The following is a 27122-nucleotide window of genomic DNA, read 5'->3' on the forward strand; positions in this document are numbered from 1 at the left end:
AGTTGCAAAAGGAAAAAATCTATTATACTTTATTTTCGACTCAGTTACCTAATTTCAGTGAACAAATGACCTCTAGTTACATTTACTTAGACCTAACTGGTTAAATTGTGTGGAAATTTTATTATATTTCAGAGGATCTTTAAATTTTTATTCTGCATCAGCACATCTGTGGGGTAGCATCCACTAACACCATTTAACCCCAAAAGCTTGTCTTTGGTGGATGGGCCACCCTCAGGTTACAACAGCCTCTCATGGAGTAGGAACTGAAGTGGACATAGAGATGTGTCACCTGGGATCTGTTACCTACCTTATGAGGCCCAGGGCACAAAATGCGGGGATCCATTTTTCAGTTACCAAGAATTTTCAGACAGCAACAGCAGAGCATTGACCCAAATAAAGGCCCCTGAGGGACCCTGAGTGACTGAAAAAATGATATACCCATAAAGCAGGCCCTGGTTTTACCCAGATGTCCCTATAAGGAAAGACTTGTTGCCTCAGCTGTCAGGAATGCCAAGGATGACATCAGCTGTGGCAAGCCACCTTGCTGAAGATCAGTAGCTTCTTGGGGTGGACCATATCCGACTGTGGCAGGGATAAAAAGGACCGGTCATTTTAGGCCTAAGTGAGACAACTTGGATGTGCCATTTCCACACCTTCTCAAGGGTCTGCTGAAGCTTGGTCTGTATCACAATTTACTACTTAGTTCTGCCTCCCCTGTCTAGTCCATAGCTGTTGTTTCCAATAGTACTTTCTGTATCCTAAATGTTGTCAGAGGCTGCTTCTGAAGACCCCATATTATTATTTATTTTAAGAATAAGAACTTTGAAAATTATGTAGTTTTAATTAAAAACATACAAGAAGAATCTTTACAAGAGAAGATAAGAATAAAATCACACAAATGTTTCACACCCAGTAAGGATAGCATTTGTATGTGTTAAACCTTATCTCAAGTTTCGCTCTGGGCCTGTGTACAGATAGAAGGGTTTGATGGTTCCGTAAAGAGATAGATGCAGATAGATATAAATAAAAATAAAGTAAATGTGAGGACTAAACAATATCACATACTAAGTCCACACAAGGAATTCAAAACACCACTAGGCACATAAGGGATAATGTCCCCAAATCCCTCCCTGTACATGTATTTCAATTGAAATTCTATTATATCACTGTTTTCCCACTGCAAATATCACTGGATGTTCACATATAAATGAGGTTCCAGGGAGAAGTTCACAACAGTAAAAGAAATATAAAAGGTGCTAAGCTTTTGGATGGATGCTGCTTAGTTGGTAGTTCCTTTACTGTAAGACGTAATAGCTCCCATGTGTTAATTATAATGACAATTGATCTTTCAAGGTCAAAACTCTGGAGGAGGAAAACCTTTCAAATTAGCAGCCAATGTAAGTTGAAATTGTCATCAGTGCCTTTGGCCTGAATAATATGTTTTTGCAAGCTAGGAAGCCTTAATCACCAACAGAACCATAATAGAAACAGAAATATAATTCAGAATTCTCTTCCTGGAAGCTTTCTTCACTGAAGAAAAAAAAAAATCAGGTAGAATATTTGGTTGCAGGGTTTATTGTTACCCCAACAGTGCAGGTTTCTTTGACAGCCTTCTAATTGTAAGGAGTACTGGGAGTCTTGGTCCCTATTGTAGTGCATTCACCTCTAAAATCTGAGGGTTTGACTGAATATAGTAGTGTGGAATAAGACTCGGCGACTTGGAGGTCCAATTTAGGATCATCACAGAAACCTAATATATAACCCAACAACAACAGATCCATCATTAAATCCCAATTAGAAAAAAAAAATTCAGCTAGCCAAAAGGAGTATGTGTTTATCTGAAATAAGAACAGTACTTTGGGGCAGCCCGGGTGGCTCAGCAGTTTAGCACCGCCTTCAGCCCAGGGCCTGATCCTGGAGACCCGGGATCGAGTCCTACGTCGGGCTCCCTGCATGAAGCCTGCTTCTCCCTCTGCCTGTGTCTCTGCCTCTCTCTCTCTGTGTCTCTCATAAATAAATAAAATCTTAAAAAAAAAAAAAAAGAACAGTACTTTGAAGCAAACCAAATATGAAACATCTTCTTCTGCCCAGATGATGTCCTAGAAGAATGCTTTGCCAGATGTATGTTTCAAGTTAGAAGGAGTGCTCCTAGAGCCTCAAACTAAAGCTATCTTCGGTAAAAAGACAGAAGAATTGCAAGAATCATCTGCAAACAGACTTGACAGCCCTTGAGTAAATCTTTGGAAAGTCTAAAATCACCAGAATTTGAAGTCCTAGTGAATCATAAGTGGGCCATGTGCTGTGCTGATTGCAGCTCTGCAGGGTGGAGCCATGCGGGAATGGGTATGAATCCTAGCCCAGTCACATTTCATCTGTAAGAGTCGTCCAGTCTCTTAACCTCTTTACACAATAAATTCCTTACCTGTAAGTGGTGATGTAAACCACATCAAGTGTCATTGTGAAAGTGGTTTCAGATAACTTACATTAGGCACCAGGACAGAGCTGGCACACAATGCATGACAGCTATTACTCCTCATGGTATCATCTTTCAGAATTCTGCGGCACATGGGAAAGAGGGAGAAAAAGACAGAAATAGCAAGCCAAAGAAACATGAAGTTTGAAGCTTTCGAGGCATTTTAAGATTCAAAGAACAACTTGAAACACAAAGTGTTGCAGCAGGAAATGAGACACACAAACCTGGATGCTTAAAACATAGGAGGAGGTTTTCAATAGAAATAAAAATATGTATAAGAAAGTCTTCTATAAAGGGCACAGCCCTGCACTGTTCCTACCAAGAGTGTTGTTTGGGAGTTCAGTGATAAACAGAGCACCACGACAGCAGCCGCCATGGCCGAACATTAACAGCTTATTATGCATAAAGACATGCTAAATGTGGGATCCCTGGGTGGCGCAGGGGTTTGGTGCCTGCCTTTGGCCCAGGGCGTGATCCTGGAGACCTGGGATCGAATCCCACGTCGGGCTCCCGGTGCATGGAGCCTGCTTTTCCCTCTGCCTGTGTTTCTGCCTCTCTCTTTCTCTCTCTGTGACTATCATAAATAAATAAACATTTAAAAAAAAAAAAAAGACATGCTAAATGCTCACCATGGATGTCTTATTTTATATTTTTATATCTTAATTTATATTTTATATTTATGAATATTCTTATTCATTTTATATAAATATATATTGTTTAGATGAAATTTATGTATTTATGTATATATTATTTGATTTTTTATTTTCATACTGGAAAAGTCCCCAGACATTGGCTTTTTTTTTTTAGAGTTTGCAATGTAATGTTTTGTATATGTTTCACAATATACATTGTGAAATGATTACCACAACCAAGATAATTAATATATCCATCACTTTATATAGTTACTGTTTTGAAACATGGGTTAAAAAGACTTATGAACTACTCTCAGGAAATTTCAACTATCCAACCCAGTATTATTAACTATAGTCACCATGCTATTCATTGTATCTCCAGAGCCTATTCATCTTCCATAATTGAAACTTTCTGCACTTTGACTAACATCTCTTCATTTTATTATTATTAACCCTATTTTATAAATGTGAAAAAAAGGCACATGTTCGGCAACATGCTCAGCATCTCACAAGCAGAAAATGGAGGATCCCAGTTGCCAGTTTGAGTCCTGCCTGTACATTTCTCATCTGCCATCTTGTGCCACAGACTGTGGAATGCCACGGGCTTCACAGTTATCAGGAGCCTGCTTGGCACTACTACATGTTAGTTGTTTACTTCCTGGCCACACAATTATTCAGTTTTTCTTAACTACCATTTATTTATTAAATAAGGAGTATACCAGTTCCTTCCTTGCAGGGTTGTTGTAAAGTTGCTATTATTATTAGTGTTTTTATTAATGTAGAAGATATTTACTCATTTCGTTGTTAATTTTCTTGTCTTTTAAGGGGCAAAAACACTTTTCATAACACTTTTCAAGCAGAAATCACTCTTCTGGTCCAGTGTTCTCCATTTTCTTCCTCATCTCTAAGAATTTTACATTTATTTATGTATAAGCTTATAATATTATTAGTCTTTCTCCCTGTAAGTTGCCTAATATGTAAGTTGACGACAATTTAAATATCTACTGTAATCTCATCCAAAGCAATAAAATCTGTGAAATCTCAAAGCAGATGAGATACTTTGATTTTTGGTTGTACTAAAATAACCAAATGACCATCACAAATTAAAATTCCAACCCTGTCCTGACAGGCTAGCTTTTGTGCCCTCAGTGGTATGAACACTGCACTTTGGAGAACAGCATTTAATCAACCTTCACACAAGAGTGCTGAGACCCAGAGGTGCAAAATGCTCCTGGGCATACAGATAATTCATGGCCAAGCTTGGAACTCACACTTCCAAATGGCTTACCAACTATACAAGATGGCAATCCTGTTCTTCAAAGCCAAGTTGCAGGTCCTTGGACTGAAGCTTAGGAAGGAAGTGTGAGATTGTTGAATCAGTTCATTTGAGGGGAACAACTGAGTCCCCTGTGTTGTGAAATGTGTCTCTGAAACTTAACACAGATCACACATTTTCATTCCTACTAAAAATCCTGTCAGAGTTTCCTCAAACTGGGCTTTGAACTCTTGGCTAAGTTTGAATTACATATGCTTTGGCACTGTTTAGGAGGAAGTGTTCTGGATAATGTTTCTCTACTAATAGAGGGAGACTTTCAACACTCTCATTGAAATGTTACTGAATTGGAATCCTTTTCTGTTCATTGTGCTTAGCAAGGAAGACACTGTTTTCTTTTTGATGTAGACAGAGTAAACAAATACTACTGTTACTACTGTGTATGTCAGGACAACACTCATTCCTTTGAAATGTCCAAGTGTGATGCTACTTCCCAAACCCAGATGGATGTTCAATGTACTAATTTCCTGTGCCATTCTGGATATGGTCTGTCAACATCTGGCAGACCATGAGATGAAAGAGGTCATAGTTTGAAACTGGAAAACCAGCTCTGACACTAAGTAATCATACAATCTTAGATGACCATATGACCTTAGATGATGAACTTAACTCATCTGGACTCTACTTTCTTCCTTTGGAAAATGAAGAGGATAATAATGCCTGGTCAATGAAAGTCACACAGATGTAATGAGGGTGAGAAAAAATATGTATGGAAGAGTCATTTATCAAAGGCGCAGCATTACATAACAATTACCAAGGATGAACTCTATTTTGGAGTTCAATTATAATATTGGAATGCACTTTAACACACCTTCTTTTTTTAGATTTTTTTTCCTAGATATTTTATTTATTTATTTGAGAAAGAGAAAGAGTGTAAGTGAGTGAGAGAGAGAGAGAGCACAAGGGTGGGGAGCAGAGGAGAAGCAAAGTCCCCACGGAACAGAAAGCCCTGATACAGGGCTCGATCTCAGGACCCTGGGATCATGACCTGAGCTGAAGGCAGATGCTTAACTAACTGAATCACCCAGGCACCCCTAAGACACTTTTGAAGGTGAAAAATGTTGGTTGAAAAAGTGGAAATGTGCACTTATGCTGTCACTCATTTTTTCTTCTATAAACTATGTTATTGGCTCCTCCAATTCTTATTTTTTTAATTCTTTAAACTAACTGGGCAGAGATGCTGAAGAAAGGTTCCTGGTGAATTGTTTTGTTACTTAGTTCAGAATAATAAGATGTTGCCAAATTCATTAAACTACATTTTAGGTTGGTACAGTATAATTTTCATCATGCTTGGGAAAAAAATAGAAACTACTCTTTTTGAGATTAATTTTATTTTTGCCAAGAAATTCATGTGCATAGTGAAAATAATTAAATATTATGAAAAAGGCTCTAAGTAAATATAGCAGGAACTTTGTTCATCTCTTCCTATGCACGAATCTTTTCTTTTGAGGTATCCTCTTTCAGCTCTCAAAGCCATTATTTCTGATTTTTATCTCTAAAACTCTAAATAACATGTTTATAGTTTTCTTTCTTTATTGATTAAATGCGAATATTATCTATTGACTCTGTATCATGGTAGTTAGTGAGTATTTAGCTCTCTTACATCTAGATTTCTGTTCTCTTCCTATGATAGATTAGAGTTGACTGCAAAATCTGTGTCACCTTTTCCATTTGAGAGGTAGGACCTACTTCCCTCCCCTTGAATATGGACTAGCCTATAACTACTTTGATCACTGGAGTGAAGCAGAAGTGATGCTATGCTATTTCTGAACCTAGCCATTAGGAAGACTGGTAGTTTTGCCTTGATACTCTTGGATTACTTGCAGACTATTTGCTAGGTAGGAAGACTGAAGAATTTTAGACATGTTGTCCCACAGCAACCTCACAGTCAACCAAAAAGTATAGGGATGCCTTTGTAAGAAAGATTTATAGATATGAATATCATCTAATATAGTAGGCCCTAATAATATTCAAAAGAAACTCATGAAGTTTTAAAAATAATTTAAATGGTGTATATATCACCAGCTTTGTGTGAAGAGTCAGAGAGAGCTCAGAGTAAGAGCTATCAGAGCCTCTAACCTCTCAGTAGGAATCAGACTGGACCATGTGCTATCTAGTTTTCTTCTTATGGAAAAAGAAAGATAATTCATGATGGAACTGGAAACCCAGAAGACAGTCAAGAGCAATGGAGAACTTTCCCAAGAAGCAGGACCAGGATGGAATATAAGTACTAACAACACATGTCTAGTTAGGTGCCAAAATTTCTCTAGAGTAGTGACTGCAACATGAGTCTTAATAATCTCTTCTTTTTAAATAGGAGCCTCTGTGGTAGCTATTCTCCCTCTGTTCCAGCACTGTGTATTTGGTGTTCAGGGGTCATGTAACTTTGTGTTTTGTTTCTAGGTCTTTAGATTGAAAGGACTATACTCATAGAACCATGCCTGAAAAGTCTCACCACTTTTTCCTTATTCATTCATTTTGTCCTCTTGTACCAGGGCTGACCTATGACTGCTTTGACAAATGGAGCATGGGGGAAGTGATGCTTTTTCAGTCTATGTATCACATTTAAGAGGACTGTAAACTTCTGCCTAAGTCTCTTGGATGCCTGAATATATGCCATGAAATAGATCACATAGAGAGGTCCTGAGACTACATGGAGAGAGAGAAGGGTCTAGCTAATCCAGGGAAGGTCCAGGCATGTGAGTAAGACTATCTTACATTCTCTTTTTTGTCAGTGTTTGGAAATAAAAAATGGCACTTGATTTTTCCCCCATTCACTGTGCAGAATTCTATGTAATTTTGCATTTTCAGTGCCTTACTCTCAGCTTCTACCAGATATGGTGACTTCCAGGGCCTCTCTGATTCTCATTTCTTGAAAGAATAAATTCTGTTTTTTTTTAATAGGAGAAGGAATAAAATTTAGTTAGTTATTTCTTCATGGGGTAGGAGAAGGAATATGGGGGGTCAAATCCACATTTAAGCTTATCTAAATTTTCCATAGTACACAGTACACCAATTTTGAACATTTCTGGGATTCTTTGGGTTTAATCAAATACTTCTCACAATCATTCCCCTCCCAGGTGTTTAAGTTCAGATTTATAGTGTTATTTTGGTATGTTAACAACATAACAAATGCATGCTATTTATATAGACACTTGTGTTAAGAATTCAACAAATTATAGCTTTGCTTACAGTTGTTATCTCTAACTGTATGGTAAAGGATATACTGCATCTGTATAATGTAGAACACAGGAACTATATTGTCTGGGTTCAGATCTTCATTCTGCTATTTCATAGTTAGGAGATGCTGAGCAAATTCCTTCTCTCTTTCCATTCTTTGCATCAGTAACCCTATCTGTAACGATGGGATCAATTAAACTATCTCATAGGGAGATATATAGCAATCAATATAAATCACCAAACCTTTAGATAATATTGAATGAGTATTAGCTACTCTTATTAATAACGTCTCTAGATCCTCTCCAACTCAATGATTCTCAAATGAAGTATCTCTATAATGACATTTATTTGATCAAAATAAAGTATTGAATATGATGGAAGAGTTACTGTTTATTCATCTCTTTGACAGCTCATTAATCATCTCTGTAGGTTGTCTGGGAGGTTGGCTTTTGAGGGTTCAGCTTCTAGGTCTTTTTTACTTTCTCTCTGAGAGGCTACTGTGTACAGAATCATGGGCTAGTTGCATTTCTAGTGTCTTTATTATAAAGCTGGGATATAGAGTTTCTTCCCAGAAATCCAGCAAGACATTTTCACATTGTTATGGTACCATGGGTTTTATAAGTTACTTGCTCTTTGTAATGGATTGAAACCTGATCATTGTCTTCTTTAGGTAGAACTTCATTAGCAAAGAAAGCATACTCCAAACTACAAAAAGAATGTTGTCCTTTAAAAGCAGTTGAACCTTGGAAACAAAAAAAAAAATCTCAGTCAACCTTAAACAGAGGCATACACTTGGGCCTTATTTTGTGCAATAGAAGTCTTATGAAAAATCTGTATGAATCTTACTTTTGAAAAAGATAAGTACAGCGTCCAATTGTCTATGTGGTTATTTTAGTAATTTTCAGTGGGCAATGGATACTTACTGACAATTCAGGAAATGTATTAACATCTCCAGCATCAGTTATGTTTCTCTTCACTGAGTATATGTGGTTTCTCTCCCCAGGGAGTCCATAATCTAGTGATGCAAATGGACACAGAAATGAGTAATACTCAATGTATTCAAAAGTCATAGAAAATTTAGTAAGCCTACCTCCTCCTGTAATCTACTTCCTTATTCCATAATGATCTTCATCTTTAGTGTGCCTTCAAAATTTTTCCTCTGTAATTGTTTTCATTTGTTCATTCATAAACCAACATTTACTCTAAGCATATTTCTAGACCAAATGTTAGTTTTGGAGAAACCAAAGCAAAGAAGTCTATGTATTAAATAAGTAATTCCAATGGTTTTGGGACTGTATAGAATGATATCTGCATAGGGCCGGGGAAAGCCCTGTGGAAAAGATAGTAAAGTTGAGATATATAAAACAAATGGGGTTTACCCAAAACAGAAGGGCAGGAGAAAACCCAAGGTGCAAGAAGTCATATAGTGTATTGGGAAAATGGAATAGAGTTCATTCTGCCTTCAGTGAAAGATTCGGGATGTGGAGTTGGAGGATATGAGGTCAAAGAGGTAGGTAAGGGTCAAGTTGTAGAGAATCTTACAAGTCATATTACAAAGTGATAGGTTTATATTTTAGTATAAAAATTCATTAATCAATTGATTGATATTTAGATTGCTTCTATATCTTGGCTATTGTAAATAATTCTGTAATGAACATAGGGGTACATATTTTTTTTTTCAAATTAGTGTTTTTATCATCCTTGGATGAATACCTAGAAGTAGAATTGATGGATTGTATGGTCATTCTAATTTGAATTTCTTTGAGGAAACTCTGTACTGTTTACCATAGGGGCTGTACCAGTTATATCCCACCAACAGTGCATAAGAGTTCCCTTTTTTCTACATCCTCACCAGCACTTGTTATTTATTATTTTTTGGTAATAGCCATTCTGCTGGGTGTGAGGTGATAACTCATTGTGGTTTTGAGTTATCATTTGCATTTCCCTGATGATGGGTGATTTTGAGCATCTTTTCATGTATCTGTTGGACCTCTGTTTATCTTCTTTGGAAAATGTCTGTTTAAGGATTCTGTCCATTTTTAAATCAGATTGCTTTTACTTATATAAAGAGTTTTATCAGTTCTTTGTATATTTTGGATGTTAACCTCTTATCAGATATATCGTTTGCAAATATCTTCTCTTATTCAGTAAATAAAAAAAAACACTTTAAATTGTTGTCTGACTGGGTAATTTCCTTAACTGCTCCATCCTTTCTTTTTCTCATCTGCAAAATGAGCATAATAACAGTACTGGCACCTTCCATATAAAGTTGTTACAAAGATTACGTGAGGCAACAATCTAAAATCATGACTGCCCTTAAGATATAGGGAAAGGCTCAATATGTTTCATCTACTCTCATTTTCATTGCCATCATCATCATTACCATGAAGACTTATTCTTCAGAATACATAAAAACAAATGTGAGGAAGTTGAGACTCATTAGAGCAATTTTTGAAAGTCTCAAGGAGTTAATGGAAGAGACAGGGTATCTTTGAAGATTTTTGAGTCAGTGGTAATAAAGGTGAATAATGGTAACCTGGGAAAGATTCATCCAACTTCACTATAGAAAATGCATTATTGAGGGTGGAAAGAGAAAGAGAAAGTCAGAAAGAAAGATAACAGATACATCTGCTCTAAGAGAAGATATCACAGAATTAATAAATAAATTAGAGATAGCAAAGAGTAAAATAGAATAGTTGAAAATTGAGTGTCCGTCCTAAAACAAAGTCTTGGGATAGTCACAATGAACAAAGAAGAAAAAGATAGAGACTAAGAAAATCCAAAGGAGAGGATAGATGTGGAAGGCAGAAAATGTGATCTTAACAGATGAAAGAAAAGATACTTATATAATGCAAACAAACTCCTTGAAAGCAATAAAAAAATGAATTCATAGCTAGAAAGTAAAATTCTGATTGACTAATATTGGGACACATTCTAATGGAGATATCGGTTGGTTGTCAAAGATAAAGAAAGAATGCTTCCAATAACCTGGCCAGGAAAAAAAAAAAAGAGCCACCTATAACGGAAATTAGTAGTCAGGATTTCGACCTCTTGACAGTAATATTCAATGCCAAAATATAATGGAGAAATACCTACCTGGATCTAGTAGCATGTATAGAGATTATAGTGGTGTTAGGCATAAATACTCTAGAAATACAAGAACAGTGGGTCTCCATTGCAACAAAACAAACAAAATTGATAATTAGCATAAAACACACAGAATTTGAAAATGAAAAAGCTGTGTTAAAAGGCCTGCAATGAATATTAAACTTTCTTAATTGTAACTAAAACTTAGGTAGTTAAATATGCAAAACACAATGTGACTATTATAAAACCCGATAATATAAAAATAATAATATAGTTTACAAAGATTAGAAGTAGAGAAAGGTTGAGTGCAGAGGAATTATTGGCAGGGTAGGCTCACCACCTGATCTGACATGGTTCATAATAAAGAATGAATTTAAACTTTCCAAAATTAAAGCATGTAGTCAAAAGAACTAATGAATTCAATCTTATAATAATTTTTTCAAGTCATTTTTTTCTTAACTATAAAGGAATGTTTTTAGTAAATGACATTTCTTTTTGTGAAGGAATTGTGTGAATTCAACAGTTTCCTTAATTTTACTTATTAAAATTAAGTTCAATATAAATTTTTAAAAATTAATAAATAGGATTTATCAGAATGATTCTTTCCTCTAGAAATTACTTCCATTTACTCATGTCTTTAGCCTTTTCACTGTATATATGCATAAATTGATATCTAGAATTATATTGTCTAATAATAATGATAAATAATAGTAGGAGCTTCTAGCACTATTTACTGAGCACTTACTCAATGCAGGAATTTTCCTGAGCACTGTGCATGCAATACTTCATTTAATCTCACAACAACATTGAGAGCCAAGTACCATCATTATCATAGCCATTCTATAGATGAGAGAATTGAGGCATAGGAGGGGTTTAGTAAAGTAGCAACATAGGTATTGAAGATAAAGCCATGATTCTAACCCAGATAGCTTTCAATTACTAACATTAAAGTTTCTAGGTACTGAGATTTTAGGATAACTTGTTTCTTTTTTTTAAATTGAAATATAACTGGCATATACTCTTATGTTACTTCAGGTGTGCAACATAGTGATTCAACAATTCTACACATTACTCAGTGCTCATCATGATAAGTGTAGTTACCTTCTGTCACAATGTTATTACAGTATAATTGACAATATTCCCTATGCTGTATTTTAATCTCTGTGGCTTATTTATTTTATACTTGGAATTTCATACCTCTTAATCCCCTTCACTTATTTTGTCTATCTCTCACCCACCCCAACTCTGGTAACTACCAGTCTATTGTTTGTATTTAAGAGTCTGTTTGCTTGTTTTTTTTTTTTTGTTGTTGTTGTTGTTTGTTTGTTTGTTTTTTAGATTCTACATATAAGTGAAATAATATGATATTTGTCTGTCTGACCTATCTTATGTAGCATAATATACCATAAGCCCATCCATATGGTCACAAATGGCAATATTCTATTCTTTTCTATGCCTGAGTAATATTCTATTATATATCTGTTATATATGCATATGTGTATATATATGTATATATGTGTGTGTGTGTTGCTTCCATATTCTGGCTGTTGTAAACAAAGCCACAATAAACATAGAAGTGCATGTATATTCAAATTAATATTTCTGTTTTCTTTGGGTAAACAATCAGTAGTGGAATTAGTGGGTCATATGGTATTTCTGTTTTTAACTTAAAAGAAAACAAAACCCCCCAAAAATTCCATACTGTTTTCCACAGTAGTTGCATTGTTTTCATTTTTGTAGTTCCTTACTTCTTGAATTTTATGTTACAAATATATGTATACATTTATATGTACATATATATTTGTCTGAGAGATATATATTTATTTATTCACATGTAAAGATAGAAAAAAAGAAATGTGCTAGGGGAGAGCTCTGAGGAGAAAGAGGGTTAAGGGAGATAAGAAAAAAACAGAGGCTGGAAAACATCTTTAGGCTAAATCTGACTTGCTAGAAATTAAAAAAAAAGTCTTAAAATATCAGGGAAATTTAATATTCAATATGAATGTATTTTCTACATGCTATTGTGATGTGAATCCACTAGGGAATTATAATCTACTAAAAGCAGCTGAGAAACCAATGAGATGTACACATGTCTAAATTCAGATTTACACTGGAGCAGAAATAAATAACAAGCCACAAGATGCAGGGTAATGATTGAGAGTTTAGCAGAAGGTAGAAATTAAAGCTGAAAGTGACTGGGAAAGAAGCAAAATCTCAGGAGTTCCCAAAAGTCTTGTGAAGGAGTTTTCACAGTGTGTGAGATCAGATATGATGAGGTTCAATTGGTTCAATTACTCAAATGATTCAATTGACACTGTGTATGACTCACATACATCTTCACACCAACACTGTCTGGTACTTTATTATACCCATTCTTTTTTTAAAAACTTAAATTAAATTAGCCACTATACAGTACATCATTAGTTTCAGATGTATTATTCAATATCCCCATGTTGACATAGAGGAGGAAAGCCAATGAACCTTGAAGAAGGGAAAAGTTCTCCCCAAGTGTACCCCAGTCAGCTTAGTGGCAGAGGATGAATTCACAGCTATGTCTTACTGTCAGCAAAGCCCAGAATCTTTCACAATTTCTTCTTCTGAGTAGTGTAATATGCTTTATTATCTCACCTCAAGAGAGAGAGAATACATTAAAAGTGATATAAGCTGTGTGGCTACTCCTCTGTTAGCAGCCAATTCAGGCTCATCCCGTCAGGGAAACTCTCAGATCAACCCAGTTATTCTTCAAGTCAGTGTGAGCCCATAATTTAATAACTTGCCAGCATAAAATTTAGTTTTGAGGCAAATTCCCAGGTGACATCATAGTACATTGCCTACTATGTGATTAAAGAAAAAAAGATCTTAAAAAAGAGGAAAATATCACTTGTTGTGAGCCACAAGTAAACAACTAGTATAGGATTTTCAAATCAGTATTCGTATATCTGAAACTAATATAACATTGTGTGCCAACTATACTTCAGTAATAAAATTTTATAAATAAATTCATGAACACAGCAGCACAGGTAGTGAATGAGAAATGTCCATCAAACAGCATAATTCTGTCCCTTGACATCAGGATATTACATAGTATCTCATAATGCCTCCTGGAGAATTCAGACATTTTCCTTTGTTGACTCTATCTATACCTCTTACATGGCTGGAACTACTGCTGCTCTGAGATTTATCTACTGCCATCAACTGGTGCCTGGCTTGGACAATTTCTGCTACTGTTCCCTTTCTTTGGTACTTCTAGCAAATGCGTACAATAAAAATATGAGACATGTTTTATAAATATACATAATATTTATATATAATATCTATAACACCATATATAATATCTATAAGTATGTTATAGATATTATATTGTACTGAGCACTATATTATTATTATTATTATTATTATTATTATTATTAATTATTTGAGGCAAACCACCTCTTGTGCTTCATCACCCCTAGAATATGGCCCATGAAAAGTATTCAGATTTCTTACATGCATCTAGAGAGACCCAGGAAAGATGCTGATACAGGCTGACTCAAGAAATTCTTATGCCCAATCAAGCTATTATCCCATGGCTACCATCTTGTCTTTAATATATGGAATGGTGGAATGGAACCATCAGAGGCACTGCCACTCTCAATGGCCCCAGGAAGGAACGGGATTAACTATTTCTTTAGCTTTCAAATTTCCAGCCTTCAAAGGAGGGTTTCCTTATATCTCCATGTGCTCAAGACATTCCATTCCTTTCTACTTCTTTCTGTCATGTAATTAGTTGTCAAAAAGATAGAAATAAGTACTTTTATTTGAGGTGATAAATGTTACTTACTGGATGACTTTATTATTTATTGAGCTCTTAGGGTGAAGTTGAACAAAATTTTCTAGAAATAAGACAGATGAAACTATATGAGAGACCTCTAATTCTTTATGATTTCTGAGTTCATGCATTTTAAGAAGTCCAATGGTCCCTATCAAATATCAAAATGGTGGGAAAGTCCACAGAAATGTTAACTTGTAAAGACATTTGGTATCTATGAAATGAACTAAGAAAAATTAATATTGTATGAATTTAGTGATTTAATTGTGCTTGGATTAGTTAATTAGATAATTAAAATAAGAATGTGCTTTTCATATTAGCTTTCTATATATTAATAATGGAATTGCTCATAAGATGAGAAAACCAGACATTGGGAATTGCTAATGAACTTCAGAAATGGAACCTGCTAATTGCTAAAGTACTTTCTCCTTGTGTCCTTTAGAGAAGTGCCATAGCACACCATTTGCCGGACTATCTTTTGCCTTGCTGATTGATGGCTTTGTTTTTCAACATTTGTTTTTTTACTTGTCACATTCTTTTAAAAGCAAATATAAATCAGAGAGGGAAGCAAACCATGGGAGACTCTAAACTCTGGGAAACAAACTGGGTTGCGGAAGGGGACTTGGGTGGGGAGATGGGGTAACTGAGTGATGGACATTAAGGAGGGCCCTTGATGTGATGAGCACTGGATATTATATGCAACTGATAAATTATTGAAAACTACATCTGAAAATAATACTGTAATATTTGTTGGTTAATTGAATTTAAATAAAAAAAGTAAAATATGCTTAAAAAGCAAATATAAATATAATCAAATACATTTCCACATGCCTGCATGAAATAATCTACATAATTGCTTCCATGGCTTTCTACACAGAATTCTGGCAATTCTTTGCATTCTATCAAGTTGTATTTCTCTCTGAAAAATACTTTAATTCATGGGGTACATTCATTAGTACAAACATGTAGCTTCTAATATATAGAGTCCCCAAAATCTAGTGGTTTAAATAAATAGAAAATTATATTTTAATGTAACCATGCATTCAGTTTCACTTCTACTTTCCTCCTGAGTGGGTTGTGAATAGTTGGAAGCCTGGCAAACTGGCCTTTCCCAACTCAACTGGATGCAGTTGCCTCTTTAAGATAGAATGGCATTGACAATTCTTCCTTTATTGATCTTATGGTTGTAGCAGTCTTTGAAGATTAAAAAATACTCTGTAAACAACCTCTCTCTCTCATATTCAAGTTCTCAAACTATTAAAAATAAAATATCACTTTTTTTACTGATAAAGGTAATATTAGGGAGATAGTGAATCCCATGAGCAACTGGGATCCATTACATTGAACTAAAAAACTATACAGACTTGCCTAGTAAATGTTTCAAATATGAGAAAATATAAGAAGAAAGGAAGAAGACCCAACATAGAGAAATCAAGGAACTGAAAAGGACTCATATTTTTAACCAGGAAATATTTAAAAAGATTAGATGTTTATAAGTGAATACTTAAGAGTCACTTTGAAGTACACAAAAGATTTTTTTTTTTTCATCTTATAAGGATGCCAAATTCTACAGATCTGGGACTGTGAAACAAGAAGTTTAAAGCTTTTGATACTTCTGATTAGTTTGGCATTTTTAGCTCTTTTCCTTCTAAGGATTTTCAGAAATTTCTCATTTTTAGGAAAAATTCCTAAATGCAAATTTAATGCATAGTCATTAGAAGGAAGTATAATTCTTTAAAGTTTGGATGTTAACATTTACACAATTATTAGGATCAATTTGCTTATTTGTGTTACATAAAAAACATATTTTTATTGACTAATTTTAAAAATATATGCTATGTTTGCTGCAGCATTACTGACAATAAGTCAAGATATGGAAGCAACTCAGGTGGTCACTGCTAGATGAATGGATAAAGAAGAAGTAGAATACTATTCAGCCATAAAAATGAATAAAATCTTGCTATTTTCAAGACAAATGCCATATGATTTCACTTATATATAGAATCTAAAAAAAACAAAACAAATGAATAAACAAACAAAAAGCAGAAATGTTCTTATAAATACAGAGAACAAACAGGTGGTTGTCAGAGGGAAAGGGTTTTAGAGATGGGAAAATGGGTGAAGGGGAGTGAGAGATAGAGACTTCCAGTTATAGAATAAATAAGTCATGTGAATAAATGTTACAGCAAAGGGAATATAATCAATGGTATTTTTACTTTTTTATTTTATTTTATTTTATTTTTTTCAATGGTATTTTTAATAGCACTCTATGGTGACAGATGGTAGCTATACTTGTGGTGAGCATAGCATAACATATAGACTTGTAGAATCACTTTTGTGTATACCTGACACTAATGTAATGTTGTTTGTCAACCATACTTAAAAATAATTATGTTGATAGTCAGAGAGCTCTTTATCTATCTCAATATTCCTTATTTGGTGTTTCTTATTTCATTAGTCTTTCTCTTGTCCTTTCTCTTTCTGTCTCTCTCTTTGACTCTTCAAGAATTGAACTCATGGTATTATCATCTCTCATTTTTAAAAATTTCATTGTTTTTTATTTTAATAGCATATGATTTTTTCTTCATGTTTCCTTTTCTTTTATTTTCTTATTCTTTTAGTGTATAGAATTGAATAGCTTGATCATTTATTCATTCCTGTTTTCTAATAAGTGCATTTAAGCCTATCTCAACAATTTAGTGTGGTGTCTTCTTATTTGATTCCATGTTATATAACTTCAGTTTTGATTTACTATAAAATAATTGAGCTTATTATTCGATACCTTGTTGAATATCAAATTAGAACAGATTGCATGTGCAATAATTCTGAAAGTTTTTATTTTGGGTATCTTTCTTAGAAGTAGCTCAATAAAGAAGATGGTGTCGAATATTAGTGATAAGGGCCCCGAGTTATTAGTGGAGTAATGGAAAATCTCAGAGATCAATGATCCAGAGGGAAACAGGCTTATAATGAGAAATTTAGTGTTTATGTCTTACGCAGGAAGATCACATAAATCTTATTATATATTTAGGATTGTGTGTGCTCTTTCTATGTTTCTTTAATATTAATATCATGTTCAAAAGCAAATATATACTCTTTACCATGACTCATAAGATCTTGCTTGCTCCATATGTCAAGCTGTTCAAAGACTCATAATTTTCCCACCAATATGGTACTACCTCTTCAGTATTCTAGGTATGAGGACGACTACAATAAAGAAAATTTACAATATCACTTCTCTCAAGGAGATGATTATATTCTAAAAGGTGAGAGAGACAGTAAGTTATTAAAAACAAAATGATCAAGATTGTTTCTAAGGAGGGCACATGATGTAATAAGCACTGGATTTTATATGCACCTGATAAATTATTGAACAGTATATCTGAAATTAATGATATACTATATGTTGCTAATTGAATTTAAATAAAAAACAAATGAAAACAAAATGAAAAAGAAAGAAAAAAGATTGTTTCAATTCTTTCCGAGAGTACTGAAATGTATTTAAAAATGTTGATAGTGATATGAAGATAATCAGGAAAGACCCTTCTGAGGACGTAAAGAGAGAACAGAAGAACAAGAAGAGTCTGAAAATTTAACTGTCTGAAGGAAGACTATTTCAGGTAGAGCGGTCAAGTAGAAGGAACAACAAATACGAAGGCCCTAGGACAAGAAGCCTCTAGGCTTGGACAAGGAGAAGAAAGAAGGCCAGGGTTGCTGGAGTGCAATTAGTGGCAGGGAATGTGATTGAAGAGGTAGGAAGAAGCAACCATCAAATATTTGAAACAATATAATAAGGACATATATTATAGTTATAATAATTTTATTATATTATAATAAGGGCAATACAAAAGTAAACAATTCCCATCTTCAAAGTGGAAAAGACTTAAAAGCTTGATAATATCACATATTGAGTAAAGAAACTGCTCACAATTACTTCTTGTACAAATTGGTAGAACTACTTTGAAGAGTGAATTTCAAAAATGTCCATTCTTATGATCCAGTTCCCCAGAGAAATGATCTCACGGATGCACCAGATGGTTCATTGCATTGTTGTTGTGAATAGCAAAACAAACAAACAAACAAACCTGCAAAAATATTGACTGGAAACAATCTAAATGTACATTATTGGGAAGATAAATAATAAGTTATGGAATAGTATACAGTGAAAATTCTGTATCAGTGGAAATTAATAAATAAGAGCTGTAGTCATCCCCTGGATGAAGCTCACAATGTTGAGGGACAAAATGTTGAAGAACAAAAAAATTACATCAGAGCATATAAAGTGCAATTCCATTTGTATACATTTTTTATATTTTTATTTTGGAATAATTATAGACCCTCAAGAAGTTTCACAAGAGTGCAGTGAGATCAAATCCACCCATTACTAAGATACCATCAGTAAAAACATCTTACGTATATATAATACATTATTAAAATTAGAAAGTTGACATCAGCCAATTAACTAGACTGCAAACCAAGCTCAGATTTCATCAGTTTTTATATGTAGTCATTTTTTATGCCCATAGTTTACATGTGCAAGTTCTATGCCATTTTATCACTTGTATAGATTTATATGACAACTGCCACAGTCAAGATACAGGACTATTTTTTTTTTTTTTCAGTACATAGGAAGTCCTTCATGCTATCCCTTTATAATCACAACTTTATCTTAAATCCTAACACTAATTTATTCTCCATTTCTATAATTTTGTAATTTTGAGGATGATATATAAATGGAGTCATAGAGTGTGCAATCTTTTGAAACTGTTTTTTTTATTATTATTATTGACCATGATGCTCTTGAGATCTCTCTATCCAATAACTCGTTTCTTTTTTGCTGAGTATTATTCCCTTGTGTGATGTACCAGAGTTTGTTTAACCATTTACTTCTTGAGGGGTATTTGTATTGTTTCCAGTTATTCCAGCTATTTTAAATAAAGCTGCTATGAATATTTGTATTTAGTATTAGTGTAAATATATGTTTTCAATTTTCTTGGGTAAATGCCCCAGAAAGGGCATTGCTGGATCTTGTAGTGAATACATGCTTAACTTTAAAAGAAAGTGACAAATTCTTTTCCATAGTGGCTTTATGGGTTCCATTCCTTTTAGCAGTGTGTGAGAGATCTGCTTTCTTCACATGGTCTCCAGGATTTGGTACTATCAGTATTATATCAGACATTTTAATAGATTTTTAGTAGTATCTAATTGTGATTTTAATTTGCATTTCTTTAATGGCTAGTGATGTTGAAAATCTTTTCACATGCTTATTCAGCATTCATATATCTTCTTTGGCAAAATGTCTGTTCAAATCTATTTTTTTTTTCACTTTCTAATCGGATTGCATTTTTCTCCCTCACTATTGAGTTTAGGTTGTTTTTAAAATATAGTCTAGATAGAAGTCCTTTGTCAGATATGTGATTTGCAAAGAGTTTTTTTTCTCATTGTTAGCTTGTCTTTTTATCCTTTTAACAGGATTTTTCACAGAGGAAACATTTTAAATTTCAATTAAGTTTATCTTAACCACTTTGTTTTTTTAGATCTCTCATAGATCATTGTGTCTAAGAATTTTTGTCCAACTCTAGGTCACAGAAATGCTCTCATGTTCTCTTCTAAAAATTTTATGGTTTTACATTTTACTTTTAGATCTGTGATTTATTTTCAGTTAATTTTTATTAAAAAAATCCATTTTAGTTTGAAATTTATTTTTTGCCTTTTGATTTTCAGTTGTTCCAGTATCATTGGTTGAAAATACTACCCTTCTTCTTGAGTTGCCTTGGCACCTTTTTCAAAAATCAGAGAAGTATATTTTGTAGATCCGTTTCTGGGCTTTTTATTCTGTTCCATTGTCTATGTGCCAATCCTTCTACCAATACCTCACTGTTATTAATTATTGTAGTTACATTATAAGTCTTACAATGGGAAAATGTGAATCTTTCCACTGTACTCTTCCTCTTCAAAATAAGTTTAGTTATGCTTTGCCTTTACATATGTAAGTTAAAATAAATTTGTCTACATCTATAAAAGTTTTGATTGGGTTTTGGTAGGAATTGTGTTAAATCTATATATCAACATGGATAGAATTGACATTTTTACTATGTCTTCCACTGCATTTATATTATGTCTCTCCATTTAATTAGATCTTGTTTGCTTCCTTTCATCAGAGTTCTATAGTTTTCTACATATTTAACCCACTGGTGCTTTATTAGATTTGCACCTACATGTTTTAATTTTTATAGTGGTTACAAGTGGTTTGTGCTTTGAATTTTGGTTTCTGATAGATTAATGATGGTATAAAGAAACGCAATTAGGGACGACTGGGTGGCTCAGCGGTTGAGTGTTTGCCTTCAGCTCAGGGTGTGATCCTGGTCCGGGATCCAGTCCCGCGTCAGGCTCCTTGTGGGGTGTCTGCTTCTCCTTCTGCCTGTGTTTCTGCCTCTCTCTCTCTCTCTCATGAATAAAGAAATTAAAAAAAATTTTTTTTAAAGAAATGCGATTGAATTTTGTGAGTTTATTTGTACCTTGTGACATATAATTTAATAGGATAATATCCATATAAGTCAGTTCTAAAATTAATCTGGGAATGTAATTTAAAGCAAGACAAAGGAACAATTGTTTCACTGGACTTAAGGTATAATATATGAAATAGTAGTAATTAGCACAATATTATTGGCATAAGAATAGGTAAATGAGGGGCTCCCTGGGTGGTTCAGTGGTTACCGCCTGCCTTCCGCCTGGGGCGTGGTCCTGGAGACCCTGGATCAAGTTCCATGTCGGGCTCCCTGCATAGAGCCTGCTTCTCCCTCTGCCTCTCTCTCTCTCTCTCTCTCTCTCTCTCTCTGTGTCTCTCATGAATAAATAAATTTAAAAAAATTAAAAAAAGAATAGGTAAATGAACAATAGGTTTATTCTCTATTCTTTATTCTAAATAGAAAATCCACAGACTCATGATCATTTGGTAGGAGAAGAGCTTTGGGCTATTGGGCTTCCAATGAAGGTTGATGAAGTGATTATTTTTAGCCAATATCCACATAAGAAGCTTTAGCTTTCCCATATGGTTCATTCAGTTTTCTCAGACAACAGACTCCACTTCATGACTATGGGTAGATGTCAGTTCACCTTGGTGTTGTGCAAAGGGAGAACAATAGTTAAGGAGATCTTAAATTATTCCATGTTTTACAGTCCACTTCTCATTTCAATCTTCCAGTGCACTTGTTGATCTTGAATGAGCCAGTGGATTTTTTGAGTCCCTATGAGCAGAGGGGCCCTCACCTCCTCTGTAACCTCCTGTAGCAGGTTCTTTAACGCCACTTTTTCTGAATATTCATCCATGAACTTGTTTTTATTCTCTTCTATTTAGTAATTTGCTGAACTCTCTCCACTGTCATCAGTAGTGACTCCTCCAGTCCTTTGTTTTCTGCTATAAATGTGCTCCTTTTTGTACTTCTAGAGTTTCATTTCAGTGAAGACTCAGGAGAGACAGAAGATAAATGTAGAAATCACATCCTCCATCTTGAAGCTGACAGTACTTGTCTATTGAATGAATGAAAAGTTGTTCAGATTATCAAAAAAAATTGTTGAGTGAATGAGTAATTATTAAACAGAATTTGGAAACAAAGCACATATCCCAATAGAAAGTAAAATCAATTTAGATAACAAAATCAAAGCAAGATTTTTCAGGTTATGATAAATTTAATTCAAGAAGTGTTTTTCAGAATGTTTGATGTACTTTGTTCTTTACTATGAACAGGCACTTGGTCCATGATATGGAATTAAATCTAACACCTGCTCTTGCTGTATGGTGATCACAGAATAATTTTTGTTCCCAATGTTTAGTAGCAACCCCAGCAGACCCCACAGAATTAATTTCTTTGCAATAATCTGTCTCAATGTCACTTATTCCTTTCTGATATCATCTCTTTCTCACTCTTTATCCAAGGGATCTCGAAGGCATTGTTGGAATAGATTCAGTTTCTGGCTTTCATCTTCTGTTCCCCTCCTTCACAGACACTACAGTCTGGCCATGCTTCACACAATTCCCTATTTTTGAGTTTTCTGACCTCCGTGATACTGCTCACTGGGTCTGTCTCCCTGGAATGTACTCCTTCATTCTGATCCATAATCAACACAAATTGTGTTTGCCTGCTTACTAAGGAGTCCTTAATGACCCTGCCCTCCCCCCTGGGCAGGAAGTGCATTTTTGACTAAATGCACTGTACCAGTTGGACTCTTTCCTTAGAATTTGAGCACAGGAATAGAGATGTCAAGTCATGAAATGCAGCTACAAGCTAGTTATTTCTTGGCTGCATCCTAAAAAGAAGTCAAGTGCCTCTGTTGCTGACATGTCTGGACATCTATCTCCTGGTTCTTGGCCTTTCCTCAAGCTTGTATTTTAACTCTTTAATGCATCTTTCCAATAAATCTTTTCTTTCCTTTAAGAGAACTATTACTTTTTTTTTTTTCCTTTGCTGTCTGGTGCATACAACCAGGAACTTTAACCTACCTTAAACCCACCTTAAACCCTATCTCTTCAGATCTACCTTTGCTTTCCATTTAAGGTCACATTCAAAATCTTTCTTTCTCTGTAAGGAATCTTTATGGCCATACACAAGTAGAAGCCTCTCCATTCTCTGAATTTTCACAGTCCTTTGCCTTCACCTCTCTCATGACAATCACCACTTATAACTTATCAGAAGCATATTAACATATGGTGAATATCTCCCCATATGAGAACAGTAGTTCATTAATATCATGACTTGCATTTTTTTCCACAGTGCCTTTATGATACTTGCACAGAGCAAATATTCAAAAAACAATAGTTAGTTTTTAAACTTGCATATTGGAAAAGAGCTTCCCCATCCAGGCATTAGACACTGAGAGTGGCCTTTGTTCAGATGCCATTTAATTTAATTTAATTTAATTTAATTTAATTTAATTTAATTTGATTTAATTTATTTTGAAAGAGAGAAAGCATGTGTGTGAGCAGTGGGGGAGGGACTAGAAGGGAGGGCCAAAGGGAAAGGGAGAGAGAGATTCTTAAGTAGACCCCACACTCAGTGTTTAAGATCCTGACCTGAGCCAACTGTGAGATCATGACCTAAGCTGAAATCAAGAGTCAGATGCTTAACCAACTGAGCCACCCAGGTGCCCCCAGAAGCCATTTTATTAATAGCAGCTACCCTCTTCTTAAGTGTACCTTCGTGCTATTTCATGCTACTTTCTTAACTTTGCTGCAAAATAGATAATATTATGCCTACTTTCTAAATAAGGAAGAAGTTCAGAGAAGTGGAATATCTTTTCCAAGGTTTAATTGTGATTCAGAAATGTACCTGAATCTTAGTTCTGATTTGGATTCTGCTTTGATATAGCTCACAAGTTCCCTTATTAGAGATTGCTTCTGTCCAAGCCACATCTACAATTCCTGGGTACTTAAAGGAGTAGGAATGCTGGAAGCAAGTGAAAGGGGACAATTTCTTGTCTGATCTCCAAGCACTCATTCCTTGAGCTCTGAAGCAGACAGCGCTCGGGACCAGTGATATATTTGTGATGAAAGTATAAGTGCAGATTTTTTAGCCCTCATTATTCCACAATGAAGTGAGCCATTACTGCAAGTTAGAAGATGTTTTGAAAGATGTCACTGACAAAATGTCCCAGAGGGACTAAACGAGTGATGGAGGAAAATATTCTGTTATTCAACACCTGGAAATAAGAAAAAGCAGTGCTTATTTTTAGGCCTGGACCAGTATCAGTGCCAGTATGAGCATCCACAGACATTTGCATGTTTATTTCCATTTTAGAGATTAAGTAACTGAGACTCAGAGAAAAATATCTGACTCCTCTTCATACAGAGAGTGTCAGAGTCAGTATTCACATTAAAATCTTATCTCATTCTCTGGTACTTTTTCACTGTGTTGCATTGTTTAACAGAAATCAAGTAACTCAGGAGTAATAATGGAAGTCGTAGTCAAAAATGGTCAAAAATGGTAGATCAACCCTACACAGAGACTACTGATGAATAATTCTGTGTGATCTCCAAGTCAGCCATCTCTTGGGGCACCACAGTGTAACCAGGGCACAGGATTGCAAGAGCACCAGGTTTCAGGGGTCCCAAACAGACCAGGTTTGACCACTAGCTGCTGACAAAATCCAAAGGCAGAGGGACAAGTTATGGTGAACCAAGAAAGGAGTTTATTTCAGTGAGGCCCACACCAGGACGATAGTGGAATATCTCAAAGACTGTGTCCAAAGTCCAAACCAAAATACCTCTAGGTTTATATAAGGAACATGTGGGACAAAAGTCAGTGGATACATACTGGTGGGCAATGAGGTCAAGTGGATCGTTGTCTTGGGTCTTGCTGATGTCAGGGCCTGAGGGGGTAGTTTTGGTTCCCATCATGGGATGCATTACCTGTAGGGTCTTTTGCCTGAGTTAAGAAGTAAGCTGGAAAGAAGAGCTTAATCAATTAGAAAGTATAGTCTGAGGTCTGAATGGTGGTAGTCAAAGTCTTTCTACAGGGTTCTCCTGATCCCATCTTGGACAACATTTTTTTTTCAAATAAAGGATGTACACAGACATGGAGACAAGCTTGCTAAAAGGGCCAGAGAAGAGGGGGTTGGTAATTCTTATGACTAAACAAAAGAGAATGAGATTTAAATAATCTCTGGAGGCACAAATGCTCTGAAAAACTGTAAAAGTAAAAAACAATAAAGGTGAAATTACAAAAAAAAAGAAAACAAGGTGAAATTGCTCATGAGAGAAGGCTTAAAGAGAAATTTCATTACTTCAGGAAGGAAGAGGATTGATCAGACAGTTGCTCACTGGGAGATAACTGAGGATTTGCTTGATTGCCAGCCTTACATACACCTGCCGAAGACTGATGGATTGAACAAGCAGGGTCTCACTGCTATAGCCCCTCATTTTTGTGCAGTGGACAGTTTCTGGTGGGATATGCCATTTTTATGCTTTTGGAAGCATATAGACAAACCAAAGACTGAGAGATTTTGTGCTTACTCATTGGCACATTCTAGTCCCTCTGCTTGGAATGTCTCTTTTCCTGGGGGGCACCAGGCAAAGTCAGTTGGTTTATCCAGTCTCCTTTCAAATTTTTGCTCCACTATGGAGTCTTCCTTGTCATCTCCAGACAAAATGCACCTCCATAAAAGGAATGACCACAGACTGGATTTGTGGGGGTGTCTATCTCTCCACAGGTTGAGAAGTCCTGCCTGATAGATTTTCCAATCCACATCTTATACCACTTCACTCTGTGAGGTGTGAAGTATTACAAGTTATTGTCATTATGTGTCAGCTTGTAAACCAAGCAGTATACTTTCTAAAGATTTAATTAACTCCCAGTGTGTCAATGAGCCAGCAATGAAAGCTCAAGACTTTGTTTATGCCTTGGGCTTTTAAACTTCTCTTTATCCATGTAACATAATAAAAAGGAATGTTTTCTGAGTGTGCTACAATGCTCTGATTCAGATCAATGCAATCTGAGCTGTGTCAAATAGTATATTGTGAAATATTGGATTTCACAGAAAGACAGAGGTTCAATTTATTTTTCTGCTGGCGTGCCCATCTAATCAGAAGAATAGACCCACTGCAGATTTTTTCTAGACATGATACCTAAGGAAGATGAAAGTGCAATTACATTCTGCTATTGCGTGGCAGTTTGAAAGGTGTGTGTGTGTGTGTGTGTGTGTGTGTGTGTGTGTATGTGTGAAGGAAGGGGGAGAGAGAACGAGAGAGAGAGAGAGAGAGAGAGAGAGCATGGAGACAATGGATGCCCTCCACACAATGAATTGTGGGAGACGGAGCCAGCGAGAGGGACAGGTGATGTTTAAATGATGACAAGCAGTGATGGGCTTGGGAGTCACTTCACGTGTCTGCCAGGCATCAGTCAAACAATAATTCTCTGTTTGTTTGTTGGGAGCCTGAGAAAACACTTTCAACTCGACTGAACATAATTGCTTCCTGAAAATAGATTCTGGCGAGTGAATTGAGACTACTCCCTTGTAGCTGTAGCCTTTTAGAGTTTTTAGAGTTTACACAGCATTTTCCCACACACTGTCTCAAGCATTGTTTTGAGCCCTCTGCCAGGCACTGGCAGTGCTACATCGAGCAGGATCAGACATAGTGTACATCCTTGGGAAGGCACTAGTACAAGTACAGGTAGATATTAAGCAAATAATCACAAAAGGAAGTGTACTGTTGAGATTCTTTTTATTACACTGGTATTTAAAAACATTAAGTCCATTAGAGGTACTTCTGCAACAGCTATGGAAATCGGGGGGCGGGGGATTAAAGGACAGGTTGTGGTCCTTATCTCTGTTTCAGTTAACAGCATGCAGGTTTTGTTTGACATACCAATATTTATAGTAAGCTTTTACTTGAAAAAAGTTTAATTGTATGCAAAATACCAACAACTTCTGAACTCTACATTTAGGAGAATGGGTAATGTGCTATTTACTAGAATAATTGTATTTTTCCTGGTGTGCTGCTGTTTCTAAGCATAACACTTATGTGTTTCTCTCCTTGAATGCCACTTTGTTCAGTTAGTGAAGGTCTATTCTCTGAGAATTCCAAATGTGACTCCAGCAGGGTGTCAGTGAGGG

At 35.3% G+C, this 27122-nt stretch overlaps 1 long non-coding RNA gene across 5 annotated transcripts in view; it reads left to right on the top strand.

The window, feature by feature from the left end:
- The window catches only part of LOC112653694 (uncharacterized), a 92465-nt gene that overhangs the window by 37276 nt on the left and 28067 nt on the right, over nt 1–27122 (top strand). The window lies entirely within an intron of this gene.

Source organism: Canis lupus, chromosome 3 (genome assembly GCF_003254725.2).
Source record: "Canis lupus dingo isolate Sandy chromosome 3, ASM325472v2, whole genome shotgun sequence".
In the NCBI taxonomy this organism is placed as follows: Eukaryota; Metazoa; Chordata; class Mammalia; order Carnivora; family Canidae; genus Canis; species Canis lupus.